At 37.7% G+C, this 25,371-nt stretch overlaps 1 long non-coding RNA gene across 1 annotated transcript in view; it reads right to left on the reverse strand.

The window, feature by feature from the left end:
• Positions 1-24,043, reverse strand: part of LOC145991090 (uncharacterized) — a 35,171-nt gene extending 11,128 nt beyond the window's left edge. Inside the window, exons 1-4 of the long non-coding RNA XR_014442006.1 lie at positions 24,013-24,043; positions 21,199-21,325; positions 12,854-12,918; positions 9,349-9,398 (exon numbers count right to left, since the gene is read on the reverse strand). This is a non-coding gene — a long non-coding RNA (uncharacterized LOC145991090). The remainder of the gene's footprint in view (positions 1-9,348; positions 9,399-12,853; positions 12,919-21,198; positions 21,326-24,012) is intronic.
• Between the last annotated feature and the right edge of the window lie 1,328 nt (positions 24,044-25,371).

Genomic DNA, 25,371 nt, shown 5'->3' on the forward strand with positions numbered 1-25,371 from the left:
ATATCTCTACAGCCCCTGAAGCTGCATCAGAAATTGAATTCATCTGTATGATTCAAGAGTGTTTAAAGACTGGTTCCTTGAGTATGGTTGATGTGCAAACCACTTATGAAAACATTCGTGTTATGCAGTGTCGTCTCGTGGCCTCAAATTTGGCCGGGGCTTATTTTTTAAAGAATTTAAAATATAATGACAATTCAAATGAATTACAAAAAATAGGTATTTTTCTTCTTCTAGACTACAAAACTGGACTTATTTTTTTAAAAAATATTTAAAAGGTAATAATAATTCATATGAATTACAAAAAAACAGGCATTTATCTTCTTCTAAACTACAAAATTGGACTTATTTTTTTAAAGGATTTAAAATATAATGACCATTCACATGAATTACAAAAGAAACAGGTATTGCTGTGAAACGTACCTTTCTACGAACGTTGGTTCTCATTTAAACAAGAACTATGCTCTCCTGTTCTTCTGTTTAGCAAATTTTGTAATTATTTTTTCATTGAAGCCCTCTATGTTTGCAATGTATTCTTCCTCTATTGTAATCACTGCCATGGCATTGAGTCTGTCTTGTCCCATTGCATTTCTTAAGCAGGTTTTAATACGCTTCAATGTGCTGAAACATCGTTCAGATTCAGCTGTTGCCACTGGAGTTGTTAAAACTATGTTTGTCATTTTTACTGTTTCTGAAAAGGTATCCTCTAAATAATTTTAAATAAAAAATGAATGCAATCTACTGATAGAGTTTATGTTTTTAAACTCTTCACTACAATAAAGAACACGAAGTTCACTCTTTAGTTTTCCCTCTTCTATGAAGCGATAATATTTGGCACGAATCATCGAGAAAATCAGACTTCCTCCAGTCATTGAATTTTGCAGGGTCAACTAAATTGAAACACTCCAAATGTTCAGTTGCCCCAAATCTCTCTTCGGCTTGATGATTAATTATATCGCAGCACTCAATAGCGCATGCTGTTTTGTTAACACAACTCATTTTGTATCAAGGCTGATGTGTATTTATTTACTTTGGATTCCTCTAAATGTTCATGCAAACTGTTATCTAGCTTAGCAATCTCATTTACTAAATCTAGGAAGATGCCTCTGTTTAAAGATTGTTCTCTTTCGTTATGTCCTCGTAGAGCAAGTTCAGGTCAACCACAGAATTTTAAGCAATCGATAATTCTATTTAATATATGCCTATTTGTGTTTTTGTGTTTTTGTATTAATGTAACACTCGGATGGTCAGGACCAAATTGTTTAACAACAAGTTTTTCTTGGTCACTCAATGTCTGAAATGGTGTTGCCAACAAGAAATCCACTTTGTTCATAGCGAATAAAAGCCACCACAACGCTACACTACAACACGCGGGATCGAACGAACGCGACGCCACGGAAGTAGCCCCGAATCAACATCCAAACCCATTGCACTCCTCCCTTCGCTCTTTCTTCTAGCACGTGATCTTCACTGTAACGTGTAGCGTAGACCACGCCTTCCTCTGCGACGAGCCCCGAGATGATAACTGACGTCAATGCCGCTAGGAGCCCTGTCGTATCCATTGCTGCTGACAATGAACTTACGTCGGTAAAAATCGCCTTTTAAAAGATTGTATGATAGTTATGTACGAGGGTGATTGAAAATTACGTCAATACGTCCGTTTTTCGTTAGGGGCTAAGCCCCGGAAGCCCCAAGGGACGAGACGCCACTGGTGTTATGAATAATGTCGCTTATCCATCTATAACAAGGAAAAAATTAAGAAATTGCTGCAGAAAAATGTTACAGATATTGAATTTCACCGTCCATCACAAAGAAATCAACCTGAAATGTTAGTATGAAGCATGCACGAGATATTGCTATGACATCACAGAATGATGATGAAGATTTGGACTTGACTATGAGGAGTTTGTATGATGCTGCTAGTTATCTTCGTAAGTCTATAATGAACATTAAGAAGTGGGAATTCACAGGATCATTAGAAGCAACAGAAGAACATGTGCCACGAGAAGTGTATTCTTTTTTCAGATGGCTTATTTGTGGTACTGTTGAACATATGTCTTCAGAACGCAAGCAATCAAGTGTTAACAAGGCTGTCATGAGCATATCACAAACTGCAATATCCATGACATATAATGAGAGACAAGTGAAATGTACAACAACTACAAATATTCAGTCTACACGTGTAATGCCTCAGCAAGTAGCTGTAGGATTATCAGTTCACCAATCTGTAAGGAACAAGAAGGTCATTGAGCTTTTGCATGGCTGTGGTCTGTCAATTGGATACGATCGACTTCGACGATGTGAAACACAAATAGCTGAGACGATAATAGATGATATCAGAAATAACCAGGGAGTGTATGCGCCGGCAGATATATTTTCTTCGCAGTGGATAACGTGGATTTCATGGAGGATACACTAGATGGGAAGAATACCACACATGCAACTGCCCTTGCCGTTTATCAACAGAAAGGATCAGATGATAATTCACCAGCTATACACTTGATCAAATCATCAAACAATAGAGCCCTAACAGAAATTCCAGCCAGCGTGACATTATTGAAATAATGCAGTATGCCAACAAAACCAACCCCAAAATCTCCAACATATACTAATTTTTCATCAATGAAAGACAATCTAGGTGTTAAGGAAATGAAGTCATGGCTCGTAGCAAAGATATTACATGCTACAACAGAAGATATTGCTAGCGAAGAAGACATTAATAGTGTCAGTCATATTTTGCAAGCTTTTGCAAACTTGGGATTGCATGCAACACCATCTAATGGTATTTTTGATGCGTTAGAACTTTTTGTTTGTAAACTTTACATGGCAAACTCTGCAAAATCGGATGTTGGAGCTGTCCAGTTTAACTTGTTTCAAAAGAAAATTGCCGAATCAGAGAAAATGCCACCAACACAGTCAGCTCTTCGCTATGCTATATTGAGAGCACATTATCAAGCCATGGTATGGCGAAGTGATGTTGTTGCGAACCTGAAGATTCCACAGCCAGATGCTGGTTATGGATGGGAAAGACAAAACGGTACATTTGTACCCCAGATGACCACGATGTAACCTGCCCCACAGGCCATTCTGGAGCTAGTGAAATGTTCATGCAAAAAGAGTAGATGTTCAACACTTGTATGTAAATGCAGACGTCATGCCTTTCCATGCACCGACATGTGTGAATGTATGGACCCGACAATGATGTAAATAACTGTTTTAACCGGAATGGGAATAATAGTTCATATGAAGACAGTGAAACTGATTAATAAGTGTAATTATTATTTTACATTATTTTCATTTGGATGACCTCCTGTTTTCAAACATTTTGTAGTAATGATCTTCTGAAACAGATTATTATTATAATATATAATTCATTTCATTGTGTTTTCGGTAACAAACAAATACATCAATATGATGCCATGGAGTTTTTCTGTTCTTGTATCTAAAATTTATGATGATGGCGTAATTAAATTAAATAAAATAATGAAAGCTACACAATGAATATTTTCTTTCATTCCAAAATATATTTTATACTCTGTAACAGAAAGTAAACCTTCAATGGAAACCAGAAGAGCTATATTAAGCAATCCGTAAGAGGCTAACAGGTTCATTTATATTATTCACATTATTTTAGTAATTGTATAAACTGCATCAAGAAGTATTTAAAGCTTTGAAAATTTGTTGTAGTCGTATAAATAATGAAGATATTGCTGTTTCGGTGAAACGAGTTGTTGGCCATTTTGAATCCCCCCTCCCACCCCCCCTGCACAATTTTTGGGATTGACAACATCCATATTCGTTTTCCTTGTGCCAATACCTTTCAGAAAAACTAACTCCCATTATTGTACCACAAAAATCCCACGGAAGGCAAATATATTACCATTTGCCTCCCCACTAATAACCAATTTTGCTGTAAAATGCTTTTCAAGTGAGATATTTGCAAAAAAAACTGAATTTAGGCGCCATTTTTCAAAGATGGCAGCCAAAGCAGGGAAGGTAGAGGAGTTCAAAATTAATATGTCGTTAAGAACACTTTTACGAAGATAATAAAATTTGTTCCAGCTTTCCCGATTTGTTTTCTTTATTGGACCCCCTTGTTGACTGGCCTAAGGAACTGCTGCTGCAACACGATAATGCACGCTCATATTCCACTGACATAACAAAAAGATGCTATCCAGGATCTTGGTTGGGAGGCTATTCCACATCCTCATTATTTCACAAATCTTTCGCCCTCCACCTTTTCAGTTCTCAATCTGCCAGACTTCAAGAAAACTCCTTTGGTAACGAAAATGTTCTTCAAACTTGGCGTTGTGTTGATCCTCGTACTGAAGACTGGATATAGTGTGCAAAGTGTTCTCGAAATATTTTTACTATTTATAAATACCTTTAAAAAATGCATGAATTGAGCGAAATGGTTAATGTCAGGGTTTCATCCTGTTGGCTTCTCTGCTAGCATGGTCCCATTTCCGTAGAGTACTGACACCACTTTATCGAACAGATAAAATAAATTTCAGTGACAACAATGAATCTGTTATGCATGGTTGAGTACAAAAGTGATCAAATATGTTTCTTGAGCGCTTGTATAACCGAGGCAAGCTATTAACTAGCAAAGATTTATGAAGAGAAATGTTAGGCCTTGATGTTTCTCTACACAGGGTCACAAATACACACAGACACACACACACACACTCTTACAGACAGACAGGAAGACACAGACACATATGTATATATATACCGTGCGTCCATTTCGATCTGCAGCCGAGAGATCGGGAGAAGCGTGGCGGGCGGCGCTGACGGAGATGCCGACATTTGCGGCCTGAAATGCCCGCTTATTTTTATGGACATATGCAGACATTTATATAAATATTGCAAAACGAGCACTAACCTGTGTTATAAGAGTATGGTTTTAATTTTAGTAGCTTAGTGACTGTATGTGCCGATGATTTTGACACGCCCACCTCTTGTGAAACACGGCGTAGAGGTTTGTTTGGAGAACGTTCTAACGCTGCACCAATATCATCGAGTTTTGCTTCGGTTAGAATCCGTCGTTTTTGCTTAGGTGTTTTAAAATTTAACGATACAGTTTCTCGTAATTTAAGGACAAGATGTCTAACCGTATCTCTGTGTGGAGTTGAAACGCATGGGAATTTCTGTACAAATTACCTACACACGTCTCGACACGAGTTTGTTTTCACGTACGTGTCATACATAAAAAATCTTTGTTCTAACGTGAATCTTGCGGCTGGCATTCCAATCGTCTCACTGACACGTCACACATACACACTACACTATCACAAACAAGTAACTGCAAGTAACCAAGAATAACACTCTTGCGCACAGTACGAAATTAACACGCTCTTGGTTTACATTGCTCGCCACTATATTTACAACTCTGTCTTCATCTAGTCGCGAAGGAACAAAAAACTCGAGCTCGTATATTTCGGATTGCAAGGAAGCTCACGAAAACCATTCACTTTTATCGGTTTCGTCTGCAGTGTAATCCTGATACAGTGTTGCACATTCGAAACCTCCAAACGATTCCCATGGCCACAAAACTCTTTCAAGGATATAAACTTAAACAGGACGTTACTGGTCAAAACTATGATTAAAATGCTTTATTATCTGTGGCTCTTAACATCGTTTCTATAGCGTATTTATTTGTGTACATAAGAGCAGAACTTGGATGAATTACAGAAGAACTTTTGCGTGTTATAACACAGGTTAGTGCTCGTTTTGCAATATTTATATAAATGTCTGCATATGTCTATAAAAATAAGCGGGCATTACAGGCCGCAAATGTCGGCATCTCCGTCAGCGCCGCCCGCCACGCTTCTCCAGATCTCTCGGCTGCAGATCGAAATGGACGCACTGTATATATATCGGGTGAGGCACCTAAAAGTACCACCGGAAATATTTCGTGAACAACAATAAATATTGAAAAACTGCTTTCAGAGATATATACCTACGAGAGAGGCTCATATTTTTAAGGCGTATAGATAGAACCACACAATTGTATGTTTAAGGCCAGTGGTGGCGATTGGGTTCCAAAACGGGGATGGAGGGGGGGGGGTGCAACGAAAGTTTACTTTCTCTTGGTAGACTAGGCTTAGCTTTAAGAGGCCATAGCGTGGAAGCAAAAAAATGGGGAGCAGCTAACTATCTCATAAATCGTCGCCACTGCTTAAGGCTATCATTTTAATCAGAACGTGAAATCGGAACATTTTTTACCACTCGACTCCTCTGTTTCCATGCATTAACATTGGGTGCCGGAACCATCTCAGTATGTTTGTCCATTTCTTATCATCAGGCATCAAAACATTTACGGTGTCAGTCATTGAGTGTTTTTACAAAGCTGTTACACATGCACGGGATGGACAATCAACTCGACAACGCGAGATTCAAAGAGTGGACTGCGAAGTGGACGCAGACAGCTCTCCCATATTTCTCTCGATTTGAACACCACTAATGTGTCTTGTCCTCCCATGTTTGTATCTCTTATAAAAACCGAAACCCACCAAATTGTTCATATTTCAGGCCTAAGCAATCGCAAGTGTTCAAAATTGTCTGTCACAGCTTCCGCAGTCTTGTCATATATCAACACGAAACAAAGAAAGTGTTCTCGAATACAGCTGGATCGCGAAACAATTAAAGCACAGTGAAAACCCTTCCGTTCTTAACACAACTAATGTTTCGTCTCCCAATATGATCAAATGCTTACTCATTTATCTCCAGTGACGTGCCCAAGGGAGGGTTGGTGGGGTCATAATGTCATTTGACCCAGTATTCCTTAAAAAAAAAAAAAAAAAAAGAACGTCAAAAACAGGAAAAGATGGCAAAATGAGGACTCACCACCAAAAATAGTATGCGTAACCCCTCTCCCCTCCGAAAATCCTAGGAATGCAACTCTTTATTTCGGATATTTTTTTAAAAATCAGCTCACCATAAGTTTTTATCATTTCGTATTGGAGACTGAAGTAAGATGCGTTCTTCCTGCAGATTTGGATATGATCCTTTAGAGTGTTGTCGTCTGCCTTCACATCTAATCTTAACAAAGCTTTAATTTCCCATCATTGTGACTTGGATATTCAACACTTAGGAAGATTTCAGACTGAAGGGACACGCGATACATGTCGTTTGGAATGAGCCAATCAACAGCAACGTTTCACACCGTAGGGACACAAACGGCTGCACAAAATTACTTTCGACTTGTGAAATACTCAGGCGAAATGGTGTGAAATCTTCCTTAGTAGGCCAGTGTCATCGTCGCCTCGAAGCGGTAGCTCATATTGACCACTGAAAAAAATGTATCCTCAACCAGTGGAAATGCCCCTCAGTTTTCTTCTTTCTCCTTTATTTTCTGTGCTTGTTAATTAAACAGGCAACATCTTATGGTGTGACATTCACAGGACATGTACTATGAAGACGTTTTAGCAAAAAATCAGTCGAAGTCAAGGGTGGCTCGGTGGCTCAGTTGGTAGAGCAATGGCACGGGGTCCGGTAGAGCCTGCAATTTTAGCTAAAATGTCTACATATGCAACATCTTCTCGCTTTCACTTCTCGACATTCATAACATTTTCGGCTGTCTCTTTATGGTAGTTAAGTGTTTGAGTGTGTGTCGAACCCAGTAGGCTTAAACAAAATTATTTTTTTAGGCCATGAAATTCTCGGATTGCATACACGAAATTTGGACCGGGCACAACCAAGTCATCACTCAAAACTTTGATTTTCAGTTGATCTGTTTTAATAAATCTCTCCAATACCCGGTACTACTGAAATATTCACTTTAGAGAGAGAGACCTTCGATCTCTTCGGCCCTCGACCCGAACTAGCACTACACTGAGGCTCCGGAAGTTCCGCTGTCGTCAATGTCTTCAGCTTTGAACCCGAACTGGAACTACAGTTCTTTTCCACTGTTACGGCGCCCGGTCCTAGTTCTGGCAAGGGAAGTGGGGAGCGGGATAACGCCCAAAGACAAACCAGACAACAGGAATGGTGCGGAGAGACACAACGATCCGGAAAAAAAGTACTACCTGAACCTCGTTCTAGTGGCTGCATCGTTTCTTATCACGCTGGATTGGTCGCTTCCCGCTTCCCTTGCCAGCATGTAGGGCGCCCGCCGAAAGACTAGACAAGTGCTATGGTAATAAACTTCTTAACTTTACGGTATTTAGTCCTTTTCATTCTCGAATCACTAGATCTTATAAAGCTACCAATAGACACTGAATGATCACTAATCAACTATATGAACTTTCACACCTACATTTGAAGTCTCACTAACCGATTCTGTTGTACAGATCAACCAGGAAATTGAATCTACATATTTATATCTTCATTATATTCTAGAACGTTTCGCAGATAAAACGATTTGTTAATATTGTCAGTAGTTCGACTCATTCTCTTATTCAAGAACGTTCTCTCTCGCGTCTTCCAGAGATTAAAAAATTACAATGAATCGCCCTACGTGTGGCGCTACGTTTGCAGCTTCCAAATGCTGACAAGTCTTTACATAGTGCTGCGACAACACCGAAATCGCAAGAAAAGTTTTCGTGCAATATTATCAACAACAGGGTTATAGAACTTTCTCCGTCTTGCCTCGATAATAATTTCTCTCCTTAAATTATCGTCACATTATTCAAGAAAAAAAAACAAATATTATGTAGTGTAAACTGAAAAATTTCATGAGGGGGCTCCAGCACTCTGATTCCCACCTTTGATACGTGCTATTAATAATAAAAAGGTTATAGAACATTCTCCGTCTTGTCTCGATAATTATTTATCTCAAATTATCATCACATTATTCAAGAAGCCGAAAACCTAATTTTATCTAGTGTAAACTGAAAATTTTCCTGAAAAGGGGGGGGGGGCTCGAGGCACCTGATCTCCACCTTGGATACGCGCTATTAACAATAACAGGGTTATACAACATTCTCCGTCTTATCTCGATAATTATTTTTCTCAAATTATCGTCAGATTATTCAAGAAGCCAAAAAGCTAATTTTATCTAGCGCAAACAGAAAAATTTCCTCAGGGGTGGTCGAGCCCCGTGTATCCCACCTTGGATACGTGGGATTATCAATAACAGGGTTACAGAACATTCTCCGTCTTGCCTTGATAATTATTTCTCTCCTTAAATTATCGTCACATTATTTTATTTCACACCACAAGAAACCAAAAACTTTATTTTATCTAGTGTAAACCGAAAGCTTTCGACGGGGGCCTCGAGCCCCTTAAGCTCCCCTTGGATACATGCCTGCTTTACTTATGACATTATGATTGAACCTCTTCGGATAATAATCTAGACCAGCAAAGTTTTACCACTTCTATATCAAGAAATATCAATTCTATACTTACATTTAAATATCACGATATGCTTAGTAATAGTTATTGTCTGGTTTGCACGTCTGAAATTTTACAATAAATTAAATTAAAATCATTTATTATGTATGTATATACGAGGGTCACTATTTATATTTTGAGCCTTGGCAACACTGATTGAAGTTAGGCGCGAAATGACGTTTGTACGGAATCGTCTGACATTATTGACCATAACGTACTTCAAATGTTTTGTCAATAGCTTCATTTGTGTTGTTTATGTTGCCTTGGAGATTACGCGACAACAATAAAATGGAATTAACTCGTGAACATTTTCGAGCGATGATTTTTTACGATTTTCGACGTGGATTATCAAGACAAGAGTGTATCGATCAACTTACTTCCACATTTGGCGATGAAGCCCCATCCTTTGCCACTGTGAAACGCTGGTATAACGAATTTAATCGCGGCCGCCATTCGCTCACCGACGAGATTCGCGAAGGTCGTCCAAAATCAGTTGTTGTTCAAGAAAACATTGATGCTGTGCAAAACCTAATACTGCAAGATCGTCATGTGACATACTGTGAGATTGAGGCAACCATAGGCATTAGTTCCACCAGCATATATAAAATATTACATGATCATTTAGCTGTGAAAAAGGTATGTTCTCGTTGGATCCCACACAATTTGACAAAAACTGAAAAAGACGCTTGCGTCAATTGGTGCAAACAAATGCTCTATAAATACAATCGTGGTGCTTCAAAAGACGTATATAAGATTGTAACAGGTGACGAATCATGGATATATGCATATGAGCCGGAACGTAAACAGCAGTCGACTGTATGGGTGTTTCAAGATGAACCCAATCCAACAAAAGTTGTTCGCGCTCGAAGCACATCGAAACAAATGGTCGCCTGTTTTTTCGGGAAAACTGGTCATGTGGCAACTGTGCCTTTAGAGGTACGTAGAACGGTCAACTCTGAATGGTACACAACAATTTGTTTGCCAGAGGTCTTCGTTCAAATATGGAAAACAAACAAACGCCGTCGGATCATTCTTCATCAAGACAATGCCAGCTGTCACACATCTCGTCTAACAACCAATTTTATGAACAGTCAAAAAATCGAATTGATGGGTGATCCGCCGTACAGTCCTGACTTCTTCTTGTTCCCGAATGTCAAGAATAAATTGCGTGGACAACGATTTTCGTCGGCGGAAGACGCCGTTGATGCGTTCAAAAACCATATTATGGAGGTGTCTCAAGAAGATTGCAAAAACTGCTTTGACAAATGGTTCGAACGAATGCAAAAGTGTATTGACCATAAAGGAGAATACTTCGAAAAACAATAAAGCAGTTTTCAATGCCAAATTCCTGTTTTTTCATTGTTAGGCTCAAAATATAAATAGTGACCCTCGTATGTAATGATATATTCACATTGTAGCACAAACTAAGAATTCATACTGTTTACTTAACTATGAACATTTTATTATTTATGATGTACGAGAATGGACTTAGATATTTTCTACAACTTGCAATGGTCATGTTCCCCACATCACCCTAAATTTAAGTGCCTACCATTAATTATCATGGTAATTTCATTTGTGAAGTGAACTTATTGTTAATCGAATTCAAGAAAAGGCATTTCATTTGATTGATATAAACACTGTACGAATTAAGATTTTTGCTTTGTGGGGGCTGCTCACTCAGTGGCGTATTTGTCATTTCATTTTTTGGGGTAGTTTTTCTGGAGAGGTGTGCAACTTTGTTTGTATGTTACCAGCAAGTAACTAAACTATTGCCTTGCGGTTCTAAGTACCTTAGAGCAATGGTTCTCAAACTGTCGTACGAGGGTACGCAATCAGCTCGGAAGAGAAATATTGAGAAAACATACAGGACAACATTTCTGCTGCAGGTGTGTAGAGCAGACTTCATTGCTTCAGACTGCATAGCTTAAAAACTCAACAGGAAAATAGGGCTGATTTTGTCACTGACACTCTTCTCCTTTTTTAAATTTGTTTTGAAATAAAATACTCGTTCGAATTTTATAATAGACTAAATTTGCAGCCGAATCTCAGCTTGAAAGTTTCAAGTGCACAACCGACATTAAGGAATTGTCTGTTTGGGGAAAATACCTGGCAGGCCCCTCTCCCCGTTAATTCGCACACTGGATGTAAATATTATTGATTCACCTTCATCACAGCGCCGTGCAGACTCAAAGTAGCGAACTCTAGTTTAGAAAGCCAGTTGACAGCGAAGACGGGACTCGATGCGTTGGCCACTCGTTACCCAATGACAATCTGCTTGATAGGCTTGGCCCTCAAAGGGTAGTCGAGCCTCGGAATTGATATACACGACGAGTCTGTATGTAGCTTCGTAACTGGCTAATACAGGACTGCTATAAATGATTCGTTCGATTTCAAAACACTGTATTTTCCAAAGTATTGCACATACAGATATGAATGATACATGAAAATAACTGTAAACTCACCAAGTTTGCATCGTGACACACCAGTTGGCAGCACGAGTGCAGAGCCTGTACAAAATGGCGTCAAACTCAGAAAAGATATTTTGTGTGTTGGAATATGCGAGATGTACATCTGTTATTGCAGTGCAGCGTTCATTCAGAAGAGAGTACAGAAAAGAACCACCATGTAAACAGAGCATTTTGTGGTGGTATAGGCAGTTTAAGGATACTGGATTGCTACAAAATGTATGGTGGAACTCGACTACCGCTTGGATGTGTGTGGTGTGGCCAGGGGGCTACACATAGAACATTTGTAGAATGTGAGGAAAAGTTGGTGAGTTTACAGTTATTTTCATGTATCATTCATATCTGTATGTGCAATACTTTGGAAAATACAGTGTTTTGAAATCGAATGAATCATTTATAGTAGCCCTTTAGTTTCCATGCAATACCAACTGCAAAAACTATTATCGTCATTTAATAGAAACGAATGGGATTAGTGGGAAGGTATTTTGAAGGTAACTATGTGACGTCCTAGTAGGGTGTACTGAGGGTACTACCTTCAGAATTTAAAACGGTAAATGGATCCATTGGTACCCGGTTTGATAAGTCTTTCAATTCTAAGCAAATATTACAGGAAACACTTTTTGACTTATAATAATAACTACTTTAATATAACGGGAGGAGCCAAATTTTATTTTACAGTTTCACGAGTCGCTAACTTGGTTATGTTATTATTTTCAAAAATAAAGAACAAAACCTCGAAAACCTTCTGCATCATCACAAAGAAAGTGTAAGGCAAGTTTTCTAACAATCAAAGAGTTATTATTCGTACTTTAAATAAATAAAATTACAGGGCCTACTTTTCGAACTACTAGATCATTCAAATAGATGTATTCCTCAAAACATAAGATCAGTCTTTTGACGTTTTCAGCCTTTTTAGCACCGCAGATAGAGGCCCATAGCATCTTCTAGGCTCCATATTAACCAATTTGTGCACAAAGTAGGCTTAACACAACGAAGGCTGAAACGCGCTTGTTTCTCAGATATACGTACCACACACACACATAAAATCTTACCTCTGTCATTTGCTCCTTCTCACAGGCATAATATGCATTGGTATATTCACAGCAGGTCATGTCGCCTGAAAAAAACAATATCGTAAATATGCTAATTGTAATGTTGGTATAAGACGTCAAGTGAACCTGAGTCTTGTATATTTATTTACTTATTTATTTATTTATTATTACCTTCAACAGAGGTACTATATCCTCCAATTACAGAAGGCATACATCATTATAATAATACTAATTACAAAATTACAATACAACTACAATTACAATAGATACATATGCAATCCAGTCACAAATTGTATTCATTACATAAAACATACAGAACAGTTTATAAATAAAATTAAGAAAAAATAATAATCCTATAATCTTGAGTATAAATAAATACAGTTATTATGCATTAACTATCACATATTCGAACTTTCAGAATTGACTCTAAAGTTTTCCTGTAAGTCAAAAATGTCATTGAAAAATATATGGAATGATTATTAATCATAATTTCATTATACATATCACAAATTCTATTAATCGGGCAGCTCTTAAATTTTTGGGTTTTTGGAATTTTAGGGATGAAAATATTTCTACAACTTAAATTATTCTTCCTTATATTAAACTGAAGTTGTCCAAGAAATAAACTATTATCTAATATGCCATTTACTGTTTTGTACAGGAACAATTGATCTAACAATTTTCGCATATTACTAAGAGTTTCGAAATTGAATTCCTGAAGTAGGTCTTTGTAGGGCGTTGTCATTTGTGGTGACCTATTATATTTTTTAAAATATAAATATCTTAGAAATCTTTTCTGAATTCGTTCGAGACTATTTTCATAGGATTTATAAATAGGGGATCATATAATAGACACATACTCAAGTTTACTTCTCACTATACTTTATATATGGTTTTAATACAGTCAATATCTCTAAAGTTATTCGTACTTCTTATAACAAAACGTAGCATTTTATACGCGTTGCACATGTTGTTTAAAGGTCAGGTCAGAATCTAAATGAACACCAAGGTTTTTAACTATATCTGCCTGTGGAAGTACGTACTTGACCATTAATAGAGTAAGTAGATTGAGAAGTAAACCTCTTATTAGTGAACTGCATGAAACAACATTTGTTTATATTAAAACTAAGATCGTTCACACAACTCCATTCATATAACATATCTAAGTCTGTTTGAAGTTTTAACGAATCCTCTATGTTGCCAACTTGTTTGTATAGTTTTATATCGCTTGCGTACATAAGACATTTAGAGTTCTTAACATGAGACGGAAAATCATTCACAAACAAGCTGAATAACAGGGGTCCAAGATTTGATCCTTCGGGAACACCTGAATTCACTACATACTCAGCAGATGCAGATTGTTTGTACGATACATATTGTTTCCTTCCTTGCAGATATGATTTCATTAGATTTAGGAAATTAGTCGTTAAACCAAAACTTGATAACTTTCGCAAAATAATGTTGTGGTTAATTTTGTCAAAGGCTTTGGCAAAGTCGATATAAATTGTATGCACCATTGATCTACAGTAAATTGCATCGAAAACATTTTGCACAAAATTTACTAAATTTGTTGTGGTAGACCTACAGGGATAGAAACCATGTTGACTATTGTGTATGTAACTTTTAAAATGTTTAAATATTATTGAATACAAGATTTGTTCCAAACCTCTTGCTGGTGCACATATGGCTATTAGCCTATAATTCTCTATTTTTGTATTTTCACTTGTTTTTAAAATATGAGAGATTCTTGTTAATTTCCACAACTTCGGAAAATTCTGCGTCTTTATTATTAAATTATATATCAGACATATAGGTGTTTTGAATACCACAAGCTTTGATTACATAGGGAGGAATTCCGTCTGGCCCACTGGTCTTTTTTGGTTTCATTTTTTTTATCGCATCCCAATATTTCTTTTCGGTAATTCAATTATTTGAAAGTGGATTGGATACCTGTAGTTCAACTTCCTCAGTTATGTCATATGCACTTTGATAATCAGTATAAACAGATTCAAAGTAAGAAGCAAAGCTATTTACTATTTCTTGATTCGTTTGCAATATTGTATTACCGTACATCATACCTTGGTTTGAAATCATATTTCTACCCTTTTTATTTTTTACGTAATTCCAAAACAGTCTACTGTTATTCTTGATACTTTCCGCGGTTTCCCTTATATACACATTGTATGCTCTATTTATAAGTGTTTTTACTCGTTTACGAGTATCTTTATATTTTATTCTGCTATATATGATGGCACCGCAAACACATTCTCTATCTCAGCCGAAGTGGATACTGTAAACAGCACCACGCTCCTGCAACCTTAGCCAGTCTTCAGTTTCCGCCGACAAGAAGAGGTTGCACGAGCCTCAGAGCTGCCTAAGGTAAAAATTCCTTTGTGTCAGCCAGGCGTCCTACCGACTAGATTGTCGCGTCCCTTTAATTAGTTCCACGACTTATTTAAATCTCTCATATTTTTTCTGTATTAACCAATTTTCGCAATTATAAATAAGTATGAATACTATTATAAAGTCTTGAAGCTTTCTTGGTGACGAATGATGATTGATTCTCACTGGCTATCGACCAGGTGGGTCCTAGCCTTCGAGAGCTAACGTAACTCTCATCTTCATTGTGTAAGTGAATTCTGGAAAGGTTTTCGAGCTGTCAAGAGCTAACGTAACTCTCATCTTTAGGGTAGAAGTGAGTTCTGGAAGGTTTCAAAGCTTTCGATAGCTAACGTCACTCTCATCTTCAGGGTAGAAGTGAGTTATGGAATGGTTTCAGAGCTTCCGAGAGGTAACGTCACTCTCATCTTCAGGGAAGAAGTGAGTTATGGAAAGGTTTACGAGCTTTCCAGAGCTAACGTAACTCTCATCTTCATTGTATAAGTGAATTCTGGAAAGGTTTTCGAGCTGTCAAGAGCTAACGTAATTCTCATCTTTAAGGTAGAAGTGAGTTCTGGAAAGTTTCAAAGCTTTCGATAGCTAACGTCACTCTCATCTTCAGGGTAGAAGTGAGTTATGGAACGGTTTCAGAACTTCTGAGGGATAACGTCTCTCTCATCTTCAAGGCAGAAGTGAGTTCTGGATATATTTCCAAGTCTTCGAGAGCTTACCTCGTTCTGATTTGTAGCGTGGAAGTGATTTCTGGAAAGGTTTCCGAGCTTTCGGGAGCTAATGTCACTCTCGTATTCAGGGTAAAGTGAGTTATGCAACGGTTTCAGAGCTTCCGAGAGTTAACTTCACTCTCATCTTCAGGGTAGAAGTGGGTTATGGAAAGGTTTCCGTGTTTTCGAGAGCTAACATCACTTTCATCTTCAGGGAAGAAGTGAGGTATGCAACGGTTTCCGAGTTTCCGAGAGCCAACGTCACTCTCATTTTCAGGGTTGAAGTGAGTTATGGAACTGTTTCCAAGCTTTCAAGAGTGAACGTCAGTCGAAGTGTTCCTACACAGAAAATGAGAGTGACTTTAGGTCTCGAAAACTCGCAAACCTTACCAGAAGTCAGTCACCTGCTTGAAAATTCGAGAGAATCTATTCATCAAGAGTACTCTTGCTTGCCAATTAATTTAGTGAACACGATTAAAGTAACTCTCATTGGTCTTCTTTCAAGTTTAAGGCACCTTTGCAGAATTTCAAATCTATTGACGTGTTATAAAGTTCGTGTACGTTAATTTTAGCAAACGTCAAATCGTTATTTGTCACCGTTAAGGATGAGATGTCAGTTTCTTTCACGAAGCACTAAAACCCGAACTAAAATGAGATGTACAGTGGTGGAAAAAGTTCTTCCCCATAAGTCTTTTTGTCAGTAAATAATGCCGGAAAGGTAGGCAACACACATTGCACCTTTAGGTGATCGGGTGATTCTGTCTGTCTCAAGAGCAACTAGTCTTTCATGCAATAGCCAACAGGCACAGGAAATGTAGGAAAGTCACGTGACTTGTCAGGTAGAATGTTGTTCGTCAGAAAATCGCCTTTTCTCAAGCCAGGTCGCAGAACCGACAAGAGCTACACGTTGTATCTCCGAATATGATTCGCCTAAAAACGTTGAACGAAACGCTAAAATAATTATTGCCTTAATTACAAATGCTACTATAAACTATATGTGCCGCCGTAGCTCGGTCGTTAGGGCGTTTGATTACCATGCGAGAGATCTGAGTTCGATCCCCGACTGGGGAGAATTGGAATTTTGTCCACCTGTTCAAGTGGCTCCGGTGCCCAACCAGCGTCGTATAAAGTGGGTACCTGTAGGAAACTTGGGGGGGTAAGGCGGCCAGGGGCGTGTTGCTGATTATATTATCCCCACCTTCGGCCGTAAGAAGAAACTTTGGGGCCCTAACTCCACACGCCCTACACGCCTTCATGACTTGGTGCAAAGCACAAGGTTGCACTACGTGGACTTTCTTCCAAGTTCCGTAGGGATGTAAATAGGCTCCAGTTTTTCTTAACACAATTCATCTATGTTATATTTCGTTATAAAACCACGGCCGATATCCTGTGTGTGTGGTGGGGGGGGGGTATAATTCAAACATGTGAGGTGATCCTTTTCCCACTACTTCATTGTCCGATTCTTCGTATCCAAAATAACTATCAATTCCACACAATGAAAATGTAGCACTTCCTACATCTTAGCATGCAAATATCTAGTAACAAAGTAATGTGTAGGCACATAGTGGTTCGGATCCCACTGTAGGTGCATTCCCGATTAGTCTCACTGTGCGTAAGGAGGATTTAAGACACCAAATCAACCAACCAACACAATCCCGTCATTGACCAGATTATCGAATCCAGATCCTTCGTCGGGAATAACATAAGCAGGAAGACAATGTAAAATTACCGAATAGAAACAGAGCCTAAAACCTACAACGGATAGACTGGATTAAGTCGTCGATACAGCACGCGTTCTGAAATGAACAAGAATACGAAAGTTGAAGGACCTCGATACACACACACTTTTCCTCTTCTCAATGGGAAGATATTCTTCTTGCAGAGAAGCCTTTACGTAGGCCTTCAAGGCCACGACGAGAAAGTGTTCATGCAATGACGGGACCAAAACATACGTCTAGTTTGATATGAAAGGTGTGTTCCTTCTTATTTCGTACGTCATTGATAACAGAAACACGTAGCCTCGTCTGCTAACCCTAGTTTCGTAGAGCAGACGCCTGTTTGCCACCCTTTGGTTCAGTGACCTTCGCTCGTAGTTAGCAAGAGTGAATGACTCACCAGATACCTGTTGTCTGTGAGCTTATACAAGAATAGATATTTCGTTAGAGTCTGTAAGTATTTTTTCATCTGCAGTTATATCAGTTAACGTTCGAATAGTTTCCTAATGGTTACCTTATTTATAAATTAGTTCTCGAGAGTGAGCTTTCTATCTATTTGCACGGGGAGGGATGGGGTTATACAGCCTGCATGTATTATTTTTTTTCCTGAAACAAGAAGAAATTCGAAGACGCAAAAAGAGTCGTATAAGAGTAGTTAACGAAAAGATAGAAGAAAATGAAAATCTAAATGTTGAAAAAAAAATATTGTATAGATAGAGTGAAAATAATTTTGTCACGGGGCCTCCTCGATGGCGTAATGATAACGTCCTCACCTTGTAATCAAGGGATCCCGGGTTTGATACAGGGTGGAGGCATGTAGTGGTTCGTATCCCATTTTAAACTGAAGGTCCAGTCTGATTAACTTATCTGTGCACAAAACAAAAACTAAAATAATAATTTTCACAGTGTAAGAAAATGTCATGTTCAACCACATACGAAACAAAAAAATGATAATTTATTCCATGTTGGAGTTCACATCTGTAGCATCTAACCAACACAATTATGGATCGCAACATATTTTCCCAGATCCATTTTAATTATACATGTATGATAAAATAACAGAAGTAGAGGAAAGAGAAGATCAAGCGAAACACGGATGCCTTGTCCAGAATTTCAAATCTCGTTACGTAAGGTTCTGGGTTGAAGTCCCGGGCAGGCATGACTTTCTTGTTCTTGCCCTTTTATCTGCTTTATTTCATCATAAATCGTCGTAATGGTTTACCTACAGGGGAAGAATAATGACAAAATTGCCAATACAAAGCCAATAACAAACAGAACAACGACTCAAATAGGGAGATGTCAAGAAAGAAACAAGACTTTACAGTGTCTCCGACTCTCGGTTTCTCGAATTGAAAATTGCCCTCCCGTTGTCGGTCTCGACTAGTTAAATATAGAAATCGAAGACGTATGTGAAGATACATATATTTCATATCCCGGTTTTGTAGGAGATTTCGTGAGAGATGAAATAAGTACTCTTCGATCATGTTTATTTTTATTATTTTGTTACGTAACATAACTTTTCTTCCCAGTTGTGGACGAGTGACCAAACGTGAAAATAATGGCGAAATACTCAAACTCCCGTGACAAGGACGGTACTCAAACCCGGAAACTTTGTTGACGAGACCGAATGTCAACCACTTAATGAGCTTGCCCACCGAGTCTGCTTAATGTTGCTTGTGACAGGTAATTCGTAATAACTGTCAATATCCCACATTCATTATCATTTGTTTCATAATTTATCTTATTGATGTGATTAACCTGAAGTCGAAGAATTAGTTGAAAGGCAAAAATGTAAGATTGAATATGTCTGATGTTACTTCGTGCCGAATAATATGACGTGATATTATATGAATATATTAATAATATAATATGCCTAGTCACTCCATTGATTGATGCCAATTGCGCACAAAAAATATGGTAAAATGTCCGCTCCTAACCGACCTCCATAGCGAGTGGTTAGCACAGCGCGCTACGACAGCATGGGCCCTTGGTTCGAATAAGGCCTTGACCATGGGTGTTCTTGGTGAGTGTCCTTTAATCAATGTCATCATATCATCACTCATTACTCATCTTCATCGTCGCTATTTGCCAAACGTGAAAGGATAGCGACACTAAATAACAAGCAACCAATCAAACATCTTCACATCTTCACCGACTTAATTCTATACAGTACGAAATTCCCACTTTATTACTGCATCTTGCTTCATTTTACAGCATCTCAATTGTTTTCCGATTCGAAAACAATTGGAATGTTGTTTTGTGCAATTGATTGTGCACTGTTTCGTTGTTTGCATTGTTTAATTAACGTTGCATTAATTACTTTTAAACCAATCGTGACAGAGGGAATCGAGAACACAAAGGAAGGGGAAAAGACAAGTTAGAGACCACGACTCTCTTTCAAGGTAGCATTCCGTGAATACGACTGAAGTGAATGCAGAATATTATGGATAGAATTTGTTTCACTTTTGCCTTTATTTCTATTTCATTTATTTTACTTCGCTTTTTTTTCTACCACTCGTGTTAACCGTGTCGGTGAGGAAGAATTATAAACTCGTGAAATGGACGATGGAACAAAAAATCTATGCCTCTCCCATGATTCGAACCTGTGACCACAAAATATTGTCTTATTTTTAAAGTTTACGACAAATATGGTTTCACTCGTCTCTTTCTTAAGGCGTTCCATTGCCTCTCCGATGGCGTAGTGGTAACGTCTTCGACATGCAATCAAAGGCTTCCGAATTCAATACCAGATAGAGGAACATTTGGTTTCGGATCCCACTTTAATCTGTAGGTCCAGTGCATAAACTAGACTTAAGCAATTAACGTGTGGCGTGTGGTCTGTGATGAAAACCATCATTTCAGTGAACCATTTTGACAATGACTCTAGTATTACTCGAAAGAATATTTCCTTAGGAGTAGCTCTTGTTAAAAAAAAAACAGTTGCTGAAATATTCCTTTTGAGGCTACGTAGCACCCAGCTGTTTGTTGTGGCTGGGGCATGAGTCATGTGACTCATGCTATCAATGCTCAATCCTTCCCGAGAACTCATATCCACCAGGCAAACTTAAGCGAATGTTTTGTTATTTAGGTTGCATAAACAACAGGCTTTAAGACGTTACGAAATTCTAGGTCCCGTGGCCCAGGTAATTCTTTCTCTGACTGTACACTGCATTGGGGTCGGACGGAAGCTAGAATTTTACTTGGGCGATTATTGAAGTATTTATTGTAAATTTACTCTAGGAACATATTAATTTATAGAACTACAAAAAGCACATAAACGGAAAAAAAATGAATGGTTGTAGAATAACTCAAGCGTTTACATTCTTCATAAAAGAAATTCATGAAAGTCGAAACACGTTAATTAATGATGGCCTGAATAATCCGATTTCAACTGCAACATGAAGATAAGTATATGACCTGGGATTCACCCTTTTCCAATAATTCGGATTCAGTTTGAAAGAATTGATGTAAGTATGCAAGTTATGCCTTATCCTATTAGTAATCGTAAATTTTGTTATCTTGTACTTACCTCTCTTCACGGTACGAAAGCAGTATTTAGAAAAACCCTCCGCTATGGGAAGAATGGCGTCATTTCTAATTGAGTTTCGCTGCATCTCGCGATATTTGTCTTGTACGGGGCAGCCTTCCACATCCAACTATGTAGAAAAGTAAGTCAAAATGAATATGTTTCAAAACTAATTTAGAAATCTTAGCTGCTAGTAAAATGGCCTCAAAAATTGCTTTCTCATTATTACAACAAGATTCAGTGAAAACGAATAAAATAATTCGAACTCAGTTATGAATAGGAAGAATAACGAGTTGATTATATTGTCCCATTTAATTGAGGAAAGAAAGTCAAAGGTAAATTTTTCCCACATCTATAACCCAGGTAGACCGTAGAGAACCTTTTTTATGTCTAAAATATTTGAATTCGGTACAGGAACCTTTCTTCCTGATAATTTTAAATACAGTCCAGGAACCTTTTTTTCCGGATGAATTTAAATACGGTCCAAGAACCCTCTTTCCGGATGAATTTAAATACGGTCCAAGAACCCTCTTTCCGGATGAATTTAAATACGGTCCAAAAACCATTTTTCCGAATGAATTACAATACAGTCCAATAACCCTTTTTCCAGATGAATTTAAATACGGTCCAAGAACCTTTTTATAGGCCTTCGAAAGGTTCAAGAGATCCGTGAGTCAATGGGGAGAGGGGTTCGATATAACAGTTTGTTAATAGTTTATTGAGAGTTTGTAGGACGCCAGTGCCTCAGAGAAAAGTGACTTCATGACTAGACTTCATGAATTGAAGACTAAAATTGGTAAACGCTGTAAGTGCCACAATAATTCAAACACCGTTTTCCACGTTAAACTGTGAAATGCGCCATGCTTTATAATGTGGTAAACGTGAAATGTGGCTGGTAGCCCTCTAAGTAGTTCAAAGGGCGTGTAAAGAGGTCACTAGTGTGCACGTTCTTACGGGCTGATGTGAGGAACGATGCGATTTCCCTACACATTCGCTTTTGGCACTTACAACGTTTACCACGTTTAGTCCTCAATTCATCTAAACACAGTCATTTCTGGCTAGAGATTTTTACATTCGAACCTTTCAGTAATTCGAGTTTATAAAATGAACATCTAAATATTTTTAGCTACGAGCTCCTCCGCACATTATTTGCCTCTGATCCTCGACAACTGAGTGTGCTGCTGCAGCAAAATAGAAGTCTTTTTGAAGTTCACTAAAGAAAACCCTCTTCGTCCCGTCCCTCCCACAGAGATGACGTCATCTTAATTCGGCTTCCAATCGGATATAGCCGTCTCACATATCGCTTAATGTCGGTTTAAATGTTCGGCACATCTTCGAACGTGTCGATTTTAATTTATTCAGGAAAAGCGTTAGTCTTCCCAGCGTTTACCATCTATGTTTGGAGACGGCGAGAGTGTTTTAAGTAATGTTTTGAGCTCTGCGAAAAGAGCAGGCTTTTTTCACTCCAGTATATGAGAAAGTTTCTTAGTATTTCCTTACGTTTCTAATATGTTTTGTATGCCCTGTGCAGGTTCCTTTAAAACCTCCATTATAAACATTTCTCGAGGGGCTTTGACACCCACCTCCATTTTAATTCTCAGGTAAGGATTTTAGGTAAGATCTTATCGTGAGCAGACCTGAAAGCCAACTGAAGAAAATACAAACAAATAAAAAAAAGAAATAAATAAAAAAAACGCCCCCAAAGGGCCTCGCGGGGGTGATTGGCGCCCGATCTAAGTCAACCGGCAACCTCGGTTCAGAGTAGCGCCTCTAGCGCCGTTTACGCGAACTACGTGGAACCGTGATGGAGCAGGCAAGGCCATCTCTACGGCAGTAGATTGAACTACGTGCTCAAGGCACAAACGATAAATACATATTATAATACTATAAACGTGTGCTAAACGTTAATATACAATTATAAGATTAACATTACATATTCTTTGCGACCACGCAGGGCCTGATTAACAATACAACTCAGCATAATATGCTACCACACAGTACCTGATCAATAGATCATAACACCATTTACAATAAATGGTTAACACAAATAACGTTGACAGAATTAGCAATTATTAGGGGCATGCATATTTCGTTTTTGACGAAAAAACTAAATTTGAAAAAACACATTGTAGTGTTAATTTTTCATGTTTTTGAAAGGTGTGAGGTGCATTTTGTGACCATATTTTGTCACGAAATAATGCGAAATGAACTGCAAAAAGCGAAATTAACTCTTAAACACGAAATTCAGGGTTTATTCACCGACGCGACACCTTCCGAGGTCTGAATTATCCTGAGAGTTATGCAATTCCCGGAAAATTGATTAATTCTGCTGTTAATATTGGAGAAGCAAAAATGGACCCCTTTACACATAAATAAACTTAATACTCTGATAACTACATAAATGTGCTATTAGAAGTGAAATGTTAATTCTGTGGAATAAGTTTAGTTTTTAAATCAAATTTAGGATTATTTTCACAATTTTAAAACCAATATGTCTTTTTATATACCACTTTTCATCCATTTTTTCACCGCTATAACACCGATATTTTATTTTATTTACCGCTTTTGAACCCGAAATTGACTCACTTTTTGTACCGAAATTTTGCCTTTTTATTTACCAAAAATATGTGCCTCTAGCAATTATCATGGAGAAATAACACTCAGAAACTAAATAATTGTGATGACCTCGCAGGGTCATCCCCTGTAGCCTACATACTGAAGGGTACAACATGTCCAGATGTACCGAGGCATCCCATCATCATCACAATGTTATCCATAAATCTGTATAAATGTACCTACATATCTGTATATACTTACAGCATTACCCATTCTCAAGATACACTGTACGGCACACTGAAAAATAAAACAAAGCATGTATGACTAAATATTCACTTGTTTGCAGTTTGGTGTATCGTTTTTTGAGTGGACGAAGAAGAAAGAAAATATAAGTGTCAATTATCCTTGATTTTATATTTTGGTTAAAAAATAATAGTTTCATACGAATGCACGAACAAAAGCAAAGTAATGGGGAACGGTGTCACCTAAGCACAAAAGCAGTAACAGCCAACAAAGAGTCAATGTGTGATATAAAAACAAACTTGTGATAGAGTTGAGCATCTAGTTTCATGTATTTCAGAAGTTTATATTTATTCGTGTCTTAAGCTGAATAATAATAGTGCAGTGAAAATATCGCATGGAGAACTTTATTCCCTACATGTGGGTAATAAATGGCAGTCACTTGGATTGTCTATTATAAATACACAAATCGCATCAGCATTCATAAAAAATAAGTTTTCCAACCAAACTTGTACATTTTAGCCCACGTATTGATTTCCACAACCCCATTTTTTACGATACTCGCTACAGTTTCTCACGAAGATTTGATGTAGACCCTATAGTCATTTTGGTGCCAAAACTATCATTACACCCTCCTAAAAATTGTTCCCCCATACTCAGATTCTAGGAAATTCCCCAAGTGAATAAAATTTCAATGATATCTATATTTAATTTTCAATAAGTTTAATTCTAAAGTATATTTATCTTCCTTGTCTACATGGAGAATACGGGATATTCCTACTGAATTGATGTTACGGTGTTTATTAAAGTTTGATATTACTAGTTGTAAATTATGTATCAGCCATGCACGTATCAGGAAATATATTTCGAATGGGGTGCTCGCAGAATAATATTAACAATACGTTGTAACTATTTATTATTATTATTATTACTTAAGATAAACGGTTGGAGTAAAGATAGAAAAATAAGCTAAAATTATACATTCATAATACAGTTTTTTCTAATTACGACTATTAAAATTAGTATTAAAAATTGTTTTAATGTCAAAATAGCAAAATTGATAGAGAAATTTAAAACTTATAGCACCTATAGCAAAAAAATGCTAATAGTTTCATGAAACTATGCAGCTGCAGCTGACTAAAAGTGCAATCTCCGATTTATTCATAGTGTCTTAGATACCGCCAGTACAAAACCGATTTATTCCAAAATTCATTATTTTCACGTTAAGTATGTTAGAAGCAAACAATAACAAACTGCATATTATTAAAGGAGAAGTACTTAAAAGTATTTCGCTAAATTTAATTTATAACTTGGCAACTATTTCAGGGTATCTGGACCCACCCTCTAAGTAGGACCTTGTTACCAGTACTTCCAAGAAGA

The sequence above is a fragment of the Lepisma saccharinum genome, chromosome 1 (assembly GCF_977018435.1).
Source record: "Lepisma saccharinum chromosome 1, izLepSacc3.1, whole genome shotgun sequence".
NCBI classification, from domain to species: domain Eukaryota; kingdom Metazoa; phylum Arthropoda; class Insecta; order Zygentoma; family Lepismatidae; genus Lepisma; species Lepisma saccharinum.